The sequence below is a fragment of the Talpa occidentalis genome, unplaced genomic scaffold, assembly GCF_014898055.3.
Source record: "Talpa occidentalis isolate TD23 unplaced genomic scaffold, MPIMG_talOcc4v2.1 talOcc4.10, whole genome shotgun sequence".
Lineage (NCBI taxonomy): Eukaryota > Metazoa > Chordata > Mammalia > Eulipotyphla > Talpidae > Talpa > Talpa occidentalis.
In genome coordinates, this window is record NW_023600993.1 from 70380946 (window position 1) to 70397615 (window position 16670).

Below are 16670 nucleotides of genomic sequence, written 5' to 3' on the forward strand. Positions count from 1 at the left end.
GGTCTGAGATAACAAAGTCCCTGGGACCTGGGGGTGTGCAGCATTTAATAACCATGTCATCTCCCACTAGTAACAAATTAGAGTATCATTACAAATTTGGGATTTTGTCCAAAGTGATAACTAGAACTGGCATGGATAAAGGCTTTTAAATTTCCCATTATATTTGCCTAATTTGGCAGGACACAGAGGAAATATGGTAGAATGCCTCATTGATCCTAAACCAAGGCCAATTGTAGAAATTCCCCCAGTAAGGGAAGAAAATAATTGCTTGACACTTGACTTGGGTTTGGCGGTGTCGTTTACTTTAGTCAATACAATAGCACAGAAATCACACTTAAGAAGCTTCTTGGGTTTCCATTTGTACTCCTGGGCCTCTGTCATGAAGAAGACTTCCTTCTAGGAGCTACTGCCCACCAGCCTGGACTGAGAATGGACTCAGGTGGAGCAGGTCTGAAACCAGGCCCCTCAAGAAGCTATGCCCAGCAGGACCGATGCTGGAAGTTTCCATCCAGCTGAGCAAGTTGGGATAAGCCATCCCTGGACGTGTGAGCCATCTAGCTCCAGATAGCAGATGTGCCCAGCTGAGCCCAACCCTGATCAGCAAACTCCAGCCCTAAGTTGCCTGTACTCAATAAATACTTATTATTAATTTTTCCACTGAATCTAAAAGTGGTTGTTGCAAAGTAAGAACTAATGCAGGGGCCTCTCTGGTGGCCTAGGGATTAAGTCGCAGCACTATCCCCTCTATGTCCTGAGTTCCATCCCGGGCCAGGGAGCTAACCCACATGGTGCAGCAAACCTCCCCTGTTTGGCCCATTGCTCCCCTTAGCAGTGAATACCAGTGGATCCATCAGTTCTGCTCCCCACTCTGTCTCTGGTGAATCCTCTCACCCTCTGCACCTCTGGCCTACACCCCAGTTTTCCTACTCATAAATAAATAAATCTTTTTTTTAAAAATTAACACACACATACACAAAACTAACAGGAAACTATAAATTAGAGACATTCAGCAGGGGATTGGGAGGGAGAAGAATTAAAACACAAGCAGGAAGAGCACAAGAGACTACAATGATGATTCATGGGTGACTTGTGGTGGGAATTCTACGGGGACTACACCCAAGAGGAAAAATCAGTGTACAAAAATGAACAAGGATGTAATATATACATATGGATATATATTTATTATATAATTATAAAATTATATATATAAATAAAAAGAGCTAATGCAGAGAACAACAAAAAGCATAGGAAACCAAGGGGGAATATCATGCACAATAGGTTTTCCCACTTTCTTTCCCAGGACTGTTGGGTGGTAGCATACAGGATATAATGATAAAACTCAAAATTACTTTTTAAAGATCCTGATAATTCCTCCAAGAAAACCCCAGTTCCCATATCTCCTGGAGAGATAATTCCAAGATGTAGTCTACAATCTGTCACAGGTCCCAGGATAGAACCACAGTTACCCACCGTGGGCACTGCAGGGGTACATACTCTGTGTGACCTCTCCCCTTTCCTACCACATCGTCATGCCCTCACTGAGTTTCAGGCCATCACTGCATATGTAAAATAATTGCACCCTAATTCTTTTTTTATTATTTATTTTTTACATCATTGTTCTTTTTTATTTTAAATTTTTTATTTTTTATATCTTTGTTCATTTTTAAACAATATTTGCTTCTCCCCACCTCAGGTGTAGTCCCCATAGAGTTTCCTTCCCCAATGCACCGTGCACCATCACCACAGTCTTCTGTGCTCCTCCGTCCCTCCCTGTGATCCCTCTCCCGCCTCCTCCCCTGCAGGATGTCTCTGATTTATAATTGCCTGTTTTTGTTTTGTTGTGCTTTGTACTGTTATTATGTTTTTACACTGATGTCTTATTTGGTTCCCCTATATTCCTGCTATAAGTGAAACCATCTGATATTTTTCTTTTTCCATCTGGCTTATTTCACTGAGCATAATTCCTTCTAGCTCCATCCATGTTGGTGTGAATGACATGACTTTATTTTTTGATTGCAGTAATATTCCATTGTGTGTATATACCACATCTTCTTGATCCAGTCATTTATTTTTGGATATTTGGTGCTCCTTAATTCTTGACCAACCGAGACAAAGCTCATTTTCACAAAGGACAACTAGTATTCACTGCACACTTGAATGTGCCAGACACCATGACATAGAGATGACTTCACCTCTCTGTGCCTCAGTTTTCCCATCTATAAAATGGGGACAAAACCAGCACCTACCTACCTCTCAGTGTTGTTATGAGGACAGAAAACTTACCTTTCCTGAAACAGAACCTGACTCATGATAAGCTTTCAATACATGCTACTTATTTTCAAACAAGGATCACTTATCCTTATTACCATCAGACTTGGAAAATTCACCTGCTAGTGTTGAAAAGAATGGGTAGGACTACGAGAAGAAGAAGAAAAAGAGAATGAAAAGGAATAGAGTTCATCTTCACAAGCCCACTTTAAAATTCTCAACCAGCTGATGGCAGCGCTAGCTTTTAACTAAACACTAGTTAACAGGAAAAATGAAACACTCTCCATCACTGATACTTATAGCATGGAGGGAGGGCCAGTACCAATGAGGATAAAACAGGGCAACTGGAAGGAGATGCTAGTTGGGTTGTGCTCCCCAGTAGGCATGGCTAATGCATTCAAGAGTTTTGAGGTGCCTCAAAACTCAGTCAGCAGGAGGAGGCAGCTCACTAGGTTGGTATTAAAAATGATGCACCCCTGACTACCTACCCAGGGAAAGGCAGCGACTTCCCAAAGGTTGCTCACTTAACTTGGGATCAGTTTTCACTGATGTCATCCCACCAGCCCTGGCTTTCCTGTTACGCACCCCACACACCTCAGATCACACCTCAGATCGAGATAATGCAAGGGGAAGGAGGAAGGAATAAACCGCGTTTGTTCAGCTCACACCTCATTGGGGCAGTCTTTTTTATGGAAACCATGAGCCACATTAGCACAGTGGTGTTCAGAGCACTGCCCTGTGGAGCCGATGAGAGAGCAGAAAACAACTTCTATGTTCTATGTCCCCCACTGGCCACTGCCCAACTGCGATAACCGGCTATCTGGTGCCATCCTGCATATGATCTTGGACCTCCCTGGTTGCCCAAGGTATTAAAACGCAGCACTATGAAGCTATCCACAGCCACTGCAGCATGAGTTCGATCCCGGCCGGTTAGGTGACCCATATGGCACAGAAGACCTCTCCTGTCTCACCCTCTGCTCCCCTCAGCAGTGTATTTCAGTGAGTCTGCCTGTTCCCACTCTGTCTCTGGTGAATCCTCTCACCCCCCCCACACCTCTGGCATGTACCCCAGTTCTTGTATGCATACATAAACAAATCTGAAAAAAAAATAAAAGGAGGATAATAATAACCCCACACTTACAGCGCTATTGTGACAATGAAGGTGGTGGTAGTGTCAGGACAGTTTGGAAACCTTCTTGAAATTTTACAGGGGAAAAACAAAACAAAATAGAAAACAGACCATTTGACCCTTCTCCTCCCTCTTTGCTGGCCCCCTCCCACCCCAATCCTGACTTTTCCAGGAAACAAAATCCATCAGATAAACCCCAGGGAACTTGCAACATCAACAGCAGGAAGTAGGTAGAAGGGAAGCTATTTGAGGTTTGTCAAATCGGTGGAGGTCTTTTTACTATTGATTTAGACAAGGGAGTGGCTGCTTTCCTCTTCACTCTAATCTTTGCCGCAGTCAAAGCACGCACGGCTAACAACACAGTAGGTCATTTGAGCCCAAATCGCCAACTCGAAGAATAATAAATAATAATAAAATAAAGAATAAATAAAGAATAATAATAAAATAAAGAAAAATAAAGAAATAATAAAGAAAAAATAAAGAATAATAAATAATAAATAATAAATAAATGGCCATTATTTTCAGCTACTAAGTTCAGGAATAGTTTGTTCATTGTAAAGCTATAGATAGATTACACAATAAAAAATACAATCAAAGAATTAAAGTTGCCTAACATTTTTCTTGCATCTATCTATTCTTCTTGATGAAAATAATGCTCATTTCTCATATTCCAGTTTTGCTAACATGTCTATTATTGAAGCCCTACACCTATTAAGTAGATGGACAAATACTGAACAATGAAAAGAGCTGTTCACACATATGCACACACTTGAAATATAAGGTGAAAGACACAAGTGTCACTAATCCTGTGAGCAAAGGCTGACCAATAGGCTGACCAGATGGACTCATAGTTACATCTTTCATACTTCAAACATTGTTTGAAATGTTTCACATCTGAAAATATTTGCCACTTGGGTAACAACCTAACGAAATACAGTAACTCACAGCCCTGCCAGTTCCTGTTATTGTTTAATTTATTGTTGCATTTTATTGAAACTATTTATAAAAGTCAAACACAAACACATTTTATCTACAGGAAGGAGAAAGGAAATGGAAAAAAACCTCTGATCTCAAAAGACAAACTTATAGCACCAAGATAAGATTTCTGTACTTATCCTGAAATTATTTTTAAAGATTTATTTTACTTATTTATGCATACAAAGGCTGGGGTACTGTAGCTGAGAGGTGTGTGGGGGTGAGAGGAGTCACCAGAGACAGAGTGGAGAGAAGAACAGGCAGATTGACTGAAATATACTGCTGAAGGGAGCAGCAGATGAGACAGGAGAGGTCTGCTACACCATGTGGGTAGCTCCCTGGGGATCGAACTTGTGCTGCAGTGGCCGCTGATAGCTTCATAGTGCTGACACTTAACCCCTTACTCCACCAGGAAGGCCCATGCCTGAAATTTTGCATTTCCTTATCCCATCATCATCATTTTCAAGAAAATTCACATTTGATGTTCTCTGTATTTATTTGCCTGTATTTATTCATCATCTACTATGGGATCAGAGTTTGCTGCTAGCAGAAATAAGAAAAAAAAGTAAGAGACAGACCAATCCCTAGCTTCTTAGAACCTGAAGTCAAATAAGAACTAGAAACATTGATGACACAGAAGCATTTGATCACATAAATGAATGTATTTTACATATGTAAGAAGTATTTCATGTAACACAAGCAGATACAGTGAATTCTAAGTTCGAGGAGGGAAGATAAGCTCCCGAGAGAGTATGCTTAAGTCAGGACTCGTAGGATTACGTTTCAAAGGGAGGAAATAGTCATAAATACTATGTAAACTAGTTCTCCAAAGTTTTACTCTTTCCAATTACTCTAAATGGATTTGTTTTCTCTGACAGCACTTGTATCTGAGGGGTGGCAAACGACCCAGGTCCTCATCCAGAAGGGACAGGCAATGGGGCAGACGTGTATCCCACAAGCTTGGCAAGGGTAGCCTTGGGTTCAGATCCCAGCTACCTGTGTAACCGTGGTTCAGTTTGTCAACTTTCATCTTATATTTTTTTGTAAATGAATATAATGACAGCTGCCATAAATGATTTTGCAGTGGGTTTAGTGGGTTTAGCTCAAAGCAATGACAATACTTATTTTGCTCATGAATCTGTTCTGGTGGAGGGCTCAGCAGGAATGGTTCATTAGAGATAAGTCCATCACTCCACTCAGCATCAGTGGGGGTGGACAGGCTAGGGGTTGGAGCCATGCAGTTGTGGGTCACCTTTCCCTGGGGTCTTGTTGAAGCTGTGACTCCTGCATGTGGTCTTTCTTTGGGGTTGGGGTCCCTTACAAGTTGGTTGTTCTCAAAGGTAAGCATGCCAAATGGAAGCCATGTCACCTTTGCCGATCTCTGCTTTGAAATCCTCAGTGCCATTTCTGCTACATACTTTCTGTCAAGGTAGTCAGAGTTCCCCTCACATTCAAAGAAGAGTAGACTTCCTGCATGATGGGCAGGGCAAAATTTCTAAAGAGCAGCAACATTGCTGCAGCCATTTTTAACCTGTACTGTGACCTATACTGACATGGCTATAATGTAAATTCCCATTCAATGTGGAGCTCTAGGATCCTATGGGGGAAAAAAGAACAGACTCGTGGGGACAGGAAGAAAGGCAAATGGGAAATGTATGAGAAAAGAAGAAGAGTAAGCCTTAAATTGGGGTGAAGCAGGCCTCCCTGGTGGTGCAAGGGGTTAAGACACAGCCTATGAAGCTATCCACAGCCTCTGCAGCACAAGTTCGATCCCCAGCCAGCCAGGGAGCTGACCCACATGGCACAGCAGATCTCTCCTGACTCGCCTGCTGCTCGCCTCAGCAGTGTATTTCAGTCAATCTTCCTGTTCTGCTCCCCACTCTGTCTCTGGTGAATCCTCTCACCCCCCTCCCATACCTCTGGCCTGTACCCCAGCTCTTGTATGCATAAATAAATAAATCTTTAAAAAAATTGGGGTGAAGCTCCACCAGCAGTGACTATCCTCTCTCAGTAACCTACCAGGTTCTTTGTGCTCCCTGCTGACCCTAGTTCTAAGACGGAGGAACTGGTGTGTGACACATGAATTAATCCATTACAGTGCTTCAAGCCATGCCTGGCACATAGTCAGTGCTCCACAAATTTTCTTGGGGATCCTGAACTATCCTGGTTTGGCTTTAGAGACAATATATCATAAACCGAATTCCTCAGATACCTGGGAACAGGTAAACATGTGACCCTCTCTCAGAGAGAAGTTATATCCACACCAGACAACCAGCCAGAGTATACAGTATCCCCAATCACATCAAAGAACTAGGAAATAAAAAAAATCTGGGGCTGCCATTCATAATCTCTTTGCTACATACCTGTCATGCCAGCATCTCTTCTCACTTCAGTCCAGCCCCAACCTCCCCAGCATCCTGCCGTGCTTGTACACTTTATCTTCTCCAGTAGAAGTTCAGAAGTCCAGATCTCTTATCTCCATCTACAATACACAACACTGACCATTTAGGGTTTTGCATGCATTTTTTTTAGAAGATTTTATTTATGCATATAAGAACTAGGGTATAAGCCAGAGATGTGGGGGCGGTGGTAGTGAGAGGATTCACCAGAGACAGAGTGGGGATCAGAACAGACAGAATGACTGAAATATATTTCTGAGCAGCCGGTGAGACAGGAGAGGTCGCTGTGCCATGTGCCTTATCTCCCTGGCCAGGGATAGAACTCGTGCTTCAGTGGCTGGCAACAACTTGAAAGTGCTGCAACTTTAACCCCTTGTGCCACCAGGGAGGTCTGGTTTTGTATGCATCTTTAAAATACTATGAACAACCTGATGTGCCCCCTCCCCTGCTCTGGGACGGTAACTGATAGCGGCAGCAACAGGGTGAGACAGACAGAAGCAAGGAGCAAAGGGAATGAGTGAGTAAAGTTGGGTTATCTTTTTCAGGGAAAAATTTGAGTGTTTCTTTCATTAAATTGTTTGTTATAATATTAAATAAACATGTATAAATAAAATAGCTAGGTATAAACACCTTATTATCATGATCTTATACAATTATAAATTATAAAACAGGGCCTCCCCGGTGGAGCAGCGGTTGAGTGCTGGGTTGCGAAGCTGCCCGCAGCCTCTGCAGCGCCAGTTCGATCCAGCCAAGGGTCCCACATGGCGTGCAGACCTCTCCTGCCACCCGCTGCTCCCCTCAGCAGTGTACTTCGGTCCTTCTGCCTGTTCTGTTCCCCACTCTGTCTCTGGTGAATTCTCTCACCCTCCCGCACTTCTGACTGTACCCAGTGCTTGTATAAATAAATAAATAAATCTTTTAAAAAGTCTTTAAAAAAATTATAAAACAATAATAATGCAAATAATACAAGTGGCAATATTAATTTAATGTAATATATGTATTGACATGAAGTCACTTCTTGTAATGTGAATATAGTGGAGATGCATGTTCTGTGAGGGGAAGGGCAATCCTAAGAGAATAAAACCACTGATTACCCTAGAAGTCAATTGGCTGTATTGAGAGGATCACAGTAGTGAGGGGCTCCCATAATCTGAGACCACTGGGGACTCGGGTGACTCTGGGTATCCACTCACTGAGTGGAAGGGCAAATGGAAATGCTCACACATTACAAATTATTCCAATCTCTCTTTCTCTCTCTGGATTCTCCCTCCACATTTCTCTATCTGAACCACTGAAGTTATCATTCTTTTGCTCCCATTAGATTGAACTTGGCCTTCACTCGGGGATGACTTGGTCTCAAGGCAAATTAAATAAACCCAAATTGCCTAGCAAAACTGGACTACGATGCTCAGCTCTTCAGGGATTCTCACTCTGGCTGCAAGACTGAGAAGGATGAAGCAAGCCCCAAACCTGGGCCGCCTCCCCGCTCCCCAAATAAGTTACAGCAGAATTGCTGGGTGGGGCCACACAGTTCTATTTTCCAAGCCCACTTGGTGATTTCAATGCGCAACAAAAGTATGAGAACCAGTGATGAATGATTTCTAAACTCTTCTAACTTCTGCCCACAGTGATAAATACAAGCACCTCATAACCAGAGCCTGTAAATACACATTGAAACCTTTTATGAATCAATACTTTTTTATTATTTCATTTTATATATTTTACATCATTTTTCATTTTTGTACAATGTATGCATTTTAGTCTCAGTTATAGTCCCCATGAAATTCCCACCATTCATTCACAGTGAACTATCACCATATCCCTGTGCTTTTCCCACCCCTGTCTTGATCCTACTCCCTTCTCCCGACCCCTGCAGAATGTCTCTGGTTTACAGTTGCCTGTTGATTTTGATGAATCAATACTTAACTCTTATATTCTGCTGTTGTATTTAATTCACTTGATTTAAAACAATGTTGGACACGCCCAACTTCGTCCATTCATGAGTCACAACTCCCTCATGGGTCATGCCCCATACTTGAAGACAACACTGCCTTAGACAGAGAGTTAAGGTAATTACTAAATATTACTCTTCAAATAAAAACACATTTCAAAAATTCCTTAAGAGGATATGTGAACCCCTGAGAATAAGTCAAAACTTACCGGTACCTATTTTGAAAATTGTTGCTATAGCAACAATTGGATGAAACTCCCAACTTTTCATCTGCTAAAATAGGTCAAGCTCATATATACACTCCCTCACATTGGCTTTTGATGTTATACTTTGCTCACTAATCATTATTTCACTTCTGTTACTGTGCAGCATTTCATCAATTTGAAAGATCCTTGAATGAATTACATTATGGATTTCCAAACCTAGAGCTCTTAATTATATTGTTTCCATGTGTGTTGTGGGGGGGTCCTAGTTTACATTTTTCTTCATCCATACACCATGGTGTATTCACATGACTTGGAACATGAAGCAGGTGTTTTCACTGATACTTGTGGACTGGGTTTTAGCATTCAGGCATGCATTTCTAATTAGGATTTAGCCAAACAGTATTAGGGAGGCTGATGGAAACCATATCTGGTCTTACAGAGGAGGTTTGCTGTTACCAGCAATATCTCAGTAATTACCATGCAACTAGCAGTCTATAGTTTTAGGTACCTGATGCTCTGATCACACAGGCAAAATAGAGAAAATTAAAAGTTGCTGCCAATACTCGCTGCTGTGGCATCTCTAAGTGTTTAAGTTTTTTGAGACAAGAGGGAAAAACCCCACCAAGAATTTTGACTTTGAAAAATACAGTAATTAGCCAAACCTGAACCAATATAAAGAAAAGATACTAAATTGGGCTGACAGTGGATGTAAGTGATATACATTGCAAAATGTCATGCCAGCAATAGAGAGGCTGTTTTTATAGAAGAATATAACTTTATATAAAACAGAGAAACAGATGGATGGAGGCTTCCCTTTGAGTGGGGGTGAAGCAGCTGCAATGGCCTGGGAAGCTATCCCAGCTTTGCTGTGTTGTTCTCACTGTGTGGACACAAGAAGTATTTCCTCTGCAATGGGCATATGTTTTCAATTGGTTATTAAAATTTGACAAGGTTGTGTTCCTAATGCAAATTTATTTCAAACATGTATTTGTTTCTTAGCAGACAAAAATTTCATTAGGGGATGTTGAAGTGTTTCAAACCTTGACAACTTAAAATAATCTTGTTTTAATTTAATAATTTAATCAAATTATTTATTATTTGTTTATTTATTATTATTTATTTATTTAATAATTTAATTAATTTAATCTTGTTTTAATTTTCTCTATATAGGCAAGCTAAATTTATAGAGAGGTGGTGTCTTTATTACAACTCTTCATTAATTTAAAAATACTTATTAAACAACAATTAGGTGCAATACTCTATGGAAAATTCTGATTGAAAGTCCTTAAAGCCCATATAAAAAAGTTAAAAACTAAACCCCTCAAGGTAAAAGTTCTCCAAGAGATCAGACTAACAATGTTGCCAAAGTTAGTGTTAAAAGAAAACATTGTTATATCATCCTAATAAATTAAAAAATGTGGAGTTACAAGGAGTAAAACATGTTTCTTTGCTGCAAGATTTCTAGATCCTGTATGTGACAATGATCTAGAAGGGTGAAAGAAGGCGCCCAAAGGTCAGCTGTGGCAGATGGTGATCTCAAGTACTTTTTCCACCCCTTTTTCTTTTTCTTTTTCCCTCTTTTTCTTTGAATTAACTGCATTGGAGAAAAGCATTGCTATCTACCCATCTAAGAGAGAGAACAACAAAGAAAAATGCACTACTATTGTCAGAGTAAGACCCTTAATGGCTGGACTGTCCAGTATAGCAGCAACTAGCCCTTCATGGCTACTGATTATTTGAAATGTGGGGTCTGAATGGCAATATTTTGTGAAGATAAAAATAAATACTAAATTTGGAAGACTTAGTATAAAAAATGTAAAATATCTCATTAAAATGCTTTTGCATTGATCACATGCTAAAATATTTTCATATTTTCTTATTACATAAGAAAACACATCATTAAAATTAATTTTATTTATTTCTTTTAACTCTTCTCATGTAAATACTAGAAATTTTTAAATGATATGTGTAGCTCACATTATATTTCTAGTGGACATGTCTCTCTCTAGAATATCCTTCAAGTCTCCCCGGTTACCAACACCAGAAGGACATCCCCTACTGGGTGGCCCCTTGGCTGGGCTGATAAATTTGTTTTACTCTATAGACACACACACACACACACACACACACACACACACACACACTCCAGCAGTAATAGCTGTAGCTCAACCTGAAACACACCTTACCCTCTGCTGCCACCTCCTGCTACAATCTTGTCCACTCTTTAAGATCGATCTCAAAATATAATAAGCAACTGCTGACATTTATTATGAATTGATTACATGCCAGCCACCAAGTACAACTCCCATAAGCCACCATCACAACAGCCTCATGAAGTGGGAGCATTAAGTGCTCATGCTCACCACCATAAGCTGGGCAGCAGCAAAGAAAAGATTCATCTTTGGCTCATCACCACAGTTTCTAACTTTAACCCCCAAGATAGTTCTTGCCACCACTCCCCACATCTACACTGAGTCCCCAACCACTCATATCTCCTGCTCTTTATAACCCTCACTGAACTTGGTTAATGCCTCTTACCTTACACACCTTTTTCAGTGTATATTACTGCATTGGATTATCACTATCCTGATTTGGATCCAGGACAAGGATGGTCTTGTTCTTGTTTAAATCTTCATGAGCAAGAGGAAATGCAAATGGCCAACAGGCATATCAAAAAATGTTCAACATCACTTTGTAATCAGGGAAATGCAAATCAAAACTACCATGAGATACCATCTTACACCAGTGAGAATGGCACATATTAAAAAAACTAGCAACAACAAATGTTGGCGAGGTTGTGGAGAAAAAGGAACTCTCCTGCACTGCTGGTGGGAGTGCAAACTGGTCCAACCACTATGGAGAGCTGTGTGGAGATTCCTGAACCTGCTGAAGATAGAGCTTCCATATGATCCAGCAATTCCACTCCTAGGTTTTTACCTCAATGCCACAGAAACATTAATTCAAAAGGGCAGGGCCTCCCCGGTGGCGCAGTGGTTGAGTGCTGGTTTGCGTAGCTGCCCGCGGCCTCTGCGGCGCCAGTTCGATCCCCAGCTGCTCCCCGGCCACCAGAGGAGGGTCCCACATGGCGCGCAGACCTCTCCTGCCACCCGCTGCTCCCCCAGCAGTGTACTTCGGTTCTTCTGCCTGCTCTGCTCCCCGCTCTGGCTCTGGTGAATTCTCTCACCCTCCCGCGCTTCTGACTGTACCCAGTGCTTGTATAAACAAAACAAACAAACAAATAAATAAATAAATAAAACATGCCTCTATAAAAAAAAAATTCAAAAGGGCACCTGCACCCCTATGTTTATAACAGCAATATTTACAATAGCTAAGCTTTGGAAACAACCCAAATGCCCAAAAATAGATGACTGGATCAAGAAGATATGGTATATATATACAATGGAATACTAATCAGCAATCAAAAAAGATAAACTCATGCAGTTTGCAGCAACATGGATGGAACTGGAAGGGATCATCCTCAGCGAAGTAAGCCAAAAAGATAAAGAAAAGTACTGGATGGTCTCACTCATAGCAGGAATTTAGAAAAGCTAAATAAGGGACCAGGAAAAAGACTAATTATAATAAAGTAAAATCAACAAGTAACAAGCAACTATAAACCAGAGACACACTATGGGGGTAGGGGGAGCAGGTAGTAGGATCAAAACAAAGGGGGTGGGAATTTTATGGGGACTATAACCAAGATAAAAATGCATACACTGTGCAAAAATGAAAAATGATATAAAAATATACAAAATACAATAAATAAAAATTAAAAATAAAGTATCAGCACTATCAAGCTATCGCCAGCCACTGCAGCATGAGTTTGATCCTCGGCCTGGGAGCTAAACCACATGGCACAGCAGACCTCTCCTGTCTCGCCTGCTGCTCCCCTCAGCAGTGTATTTCAGTAGATCTGCCTGTTCTGCTCCCCACTCTGTCTCTGGTGAATCATCTCACACACACACCCTCCCCACCCTGCCGCACCTCTGGCCTAGACCCAAGTTCTTGTATGCATAAATACATAAAAATAAACCTTAAAAGAAAAAAAAATCTTCATGGGCAAAGACACATCAAGAATCCAGTAAGGGCCCTCTCTGGTGGCAGAAGGGATTAAGACGCAACCTATGAAGCTTGCCACAGCCACTGCAGCATGAGTTCAATTGCTGGCCAGGGAGCTGCCCACATGGCGCAGCTGCCCACATGGCACAGCTCTCCTGACTTGCCCACTGCTCCCCTCAGCAGTGTATTTCAGTCAGCCTGCCTGTTCTGTTCCCTACTCTGTCTCTGGTGAATCCTTTCACCCCCCATAACTCTGGCCAGTACTCCAGTTCTTGTATGCAAAAATAAATAAATCTTTTTTGAAAAAAAAGAATCCAGTAAGAATTTGGCTTGTATGAAGTATGTTATGTATTTGAATGCTCTCTTCTCACCACTTTTTATAAATGCAGATTTTTGCCTTTAAAATGGAAATTGGTAGAGTTCCGTTTTCTCTGCATCCTCCCCAACATTTGTTGTTGCTAGTTTTTTTTTTTAATCTTTTGACCTTTTTTTTTTTGAAAGATTTATTTATTTATTTACACAAGTACTGTGTACAGTCAGAAGCGCAAGAGGGTGAGAGAATTCACCAGAGCCATAGGGGAGAGCAGAGGAGGTAGACTGACAAGTACACTGCTTAGGGGAGCAGCGGACAGCAGGAGAGGGCTGCGCGCCAAGTGGGACCGTCGCCCAGTGGCCGGGGATCGAACCAGCGCTGCAGAGGCTGCAGGCAGCTTCGCAACCTGGTGCTCAACCGCTGCGCCACCAGGGAGGCCCTGTTGTTGCTAGTGTTTTTAATATGTGCCATTCTCACTGGTGTAAGATGGTATCTCATTGCAGTTTTGATTTGCATTTCCCTGATCACAAGTGATATTGAACATTTTTTCATATGCCTGTTGGCCATTTGCATTTCCTCTTTGGAGAAGTTTCTTTTTAGCTCTTCTGCCCATTTTTTGACTGGATTATTTTCTTTGTTTTTGTTGAGTCTTATCAACAAAAGATTTGTAGATTTTTGTGATCAGTCCTTTATCATTAGTGTTGTGTGCAAAAATTTTCTCCCAGTCGGTGGGGTTTCTCTTTGTTTTAGTTATTGTTGGTCCAACCACTATGGAAAGCTGTGTGGAGATTCCTCAACCTACTAAAGATAGAGCTTCCATATGATCCAGCAATTCCACTCCTAGGTATTTACCCAAAGGACACAGAAATGTTAATTCCAAAGAACACCTGCACCCCTATGTTTATAGCAGCAATATTTACAATAGCTAAGCTTTGGAAACAACCCAAATGCCCAAAAATAGATAACTGGATCAAGAAGATGTGGTACATATACACAATGGAATATTACTCAGCAATCAAAAAAAGATAAACACATGCAGACGCAGCAACATGGATGGAGCTGGAAGGGATCATGCTCAGTGAAACAAGCCAGAAAGAAAAAGAAAAATACCGGATGGTCTCACTCATAGCAGGAATCTAGAAAACCTAAATAAGGGACCAGAAAAAGAATAACTATAAGAAAGAAAAAATCAAAATCAACAAACAACTATGAACCAGAGACACACTATGAGGGGTGGGTGGGGAAAGGAAGGATTAGGGACAAAATAAGGAGGGTGCAATTACATGGGGAATATAAAAATTAAAAAAAAAAATTTTAAATGGAAATTGGTAAACTGAGTTGGAGACCACAGATGACAGGTAGGTAGAACCTAAAAAGCAAAGCAAATCTGAAAGTTTAATTTCCCCTCTGACAGGGGAACCTACCCAGGGTAGTTTTCCCATCTATAGAGATCTGTCTCTCCTCTTTCAGTTTCTACTGTCAAGTTGACCCTGTCTGCTGCTCAGGCTTTGTATGAACCCCTAGAAGATATCCTATGCATAGCCACCTGCCCACCCACCCCCAATCATAGAAACATGAAGAAATTGAATGGAGAGGATAGGAAAGAAATATGAAAGGAATTATACAGGAACTTTGGGTAATTCCAAAACATGAACATTTCTGGTAAGTTCACAAGACCCTTCACTCCTTATCCACTTGTCCCTTGTCTGAAATGGGCATAACAAATTATTCCAAACACTTAGGTTTAAAGGAGAATAGTAACTTTCCAATAGAACATGTCCTTTTAACAGTTCTTGGAAAACTTATCACGAGGAAATTTCATCTTTTGATAACAGATATTACAGTATTACAGGCCCTGACTCAAGAGAGTAGGTCCTTTGCCTTCTAGGAAAGAATTTATCAGACTGCTAGGTGTAGCTGAACCAGACAAGTCTTTATTAGAGGCTTGTGCATGAGGGAACCAGTGCCAGTAAGGAGAATTTAGCCTGGCTCCCTGACGGGAATTAGGAGGTACTTAAAGAGTAGGTCTGTTAGGGGGGAAAGGATGTCCTAAAGCTAATCCCATACAGGCTTTGTGGACTCCACCCCCACTCCAGACCAAAACCAAAAGATGTTGGGAGAGACAAATCCCATCACCACCAGGTCGGCGGATCTAGGCTGCTCCATAACGGGTTGCCTGGCTGTGGGTCCTCACCCGTGCGCTTAAAAGGGACTTATTAATACTCCACTACAGGCACACACAAAAGGTTAATAAAAGGTTTATTTACAAGGGAAAAGGAATTGAGGAAATGTACAACTCAGGGAGAAAACAGGGAAATAAAGTCTTTAATGCGTCCTACTCGATCCGCCGACCTGGAAACACAAAAAGCACTCCGAGAGCTGGCCGAGCGCTGCGAGCTGGCGGAGAGCAAAAAGGGAACCCCCCCCTCCAAAGCCCACGTGTCTGGTTTTATACCAAACCTGGCTGCTTAACCCCACCCTCAGGTCCCAGCCACCTTCCCTTTGGTGGTGATGGGATTTGTCTTTCCCAATGTCCTGATGGCTTTGGTCTGGAGTGGGGTGGAGTCTACAAAGCCTGTATGGGATTAGCTCAGGACATCCTTTCCCCCTAACAGGTCCAGGAAGCAGGAGGGAGGACACCAGCAGCCTGGCTTGTTCTGGGTTGTGCTATGCCCGGGCATGTACAAACTGCGCAAGTGGGCTCTAGCCTTCTCCCTCCAGGAAGCTGGAAGATACTCATTAGTCGGGATCTAACCTTTTTCTCTAGCGTGGTGGAGCCATGTCTCCATCTGTTCAACAAGGACTTAGGGCAACACATCCTACCAGTTCATAATTTCTTTTACCTCAGTTGTCTCGATAGTACTTCTGTTAGGGGGAAAAAGATGTCCTAAAGCTAATTCCAGAACATGAGAATTAAAATTTGTTTTGTTTTTTATTCCTTTTCTAAAGATGTTTATGTAATGAAAAAATTTAGATTCGATTACCTTAAAATTATGAGATGGAAATATTTAGATTACTTTAGATTATCATAAAATTATCTTTTTTGTTTACTTTCCTCAACTGGATCTTGATTTTTGCCTCAGAAACTACACTGCCATGACTTTATGAAGTTTTTTCTCACTTCCAGGTGATAATTTCTGAGGTGAGGGCCATAACTCCCCTCCTGGTGGATCATTTTTACTCTGTTTTCTTTCAAGGAAAAAAACTGAGAATTCTGACCTGAAGCAATATATATCTCAACACTGTACCTCCAAACTGATAGATTCTTTGGCCTTTTCTTAAATATGTAAAATTAAACTGAATAAGATCTAAAAGATAGGGATTGAGTCAGGTCCTCAAATAAATATCCTCACTGCTTTGGAAATCTCTT

General features: G+C 41.3%; 1 protein-coding gene across 4 annotated transcripts in view; it reads right to left on the minus strand.

Moving 5' to 3' along the window:
* RIN2 (Ras and Rab interactor 2) overlaps positions 1-16670 on the minus strand; it is a 219442-nt gene that overhangs the window by 161650 nt on the left and 41122 nt on the right. For all 4 annotated transcript variants that reach the window (XM_054696013.1, XM_037493976.2, XM_054696010.1 and 1 more), the window contains exon 2: positions 6736-6854. The gene's annotated coding sequence lies outside the window, so the exon portion shown is untranslated. The remainder of the gene's footprint in view (positions 1-6735; positions 6855-16670) is intronic.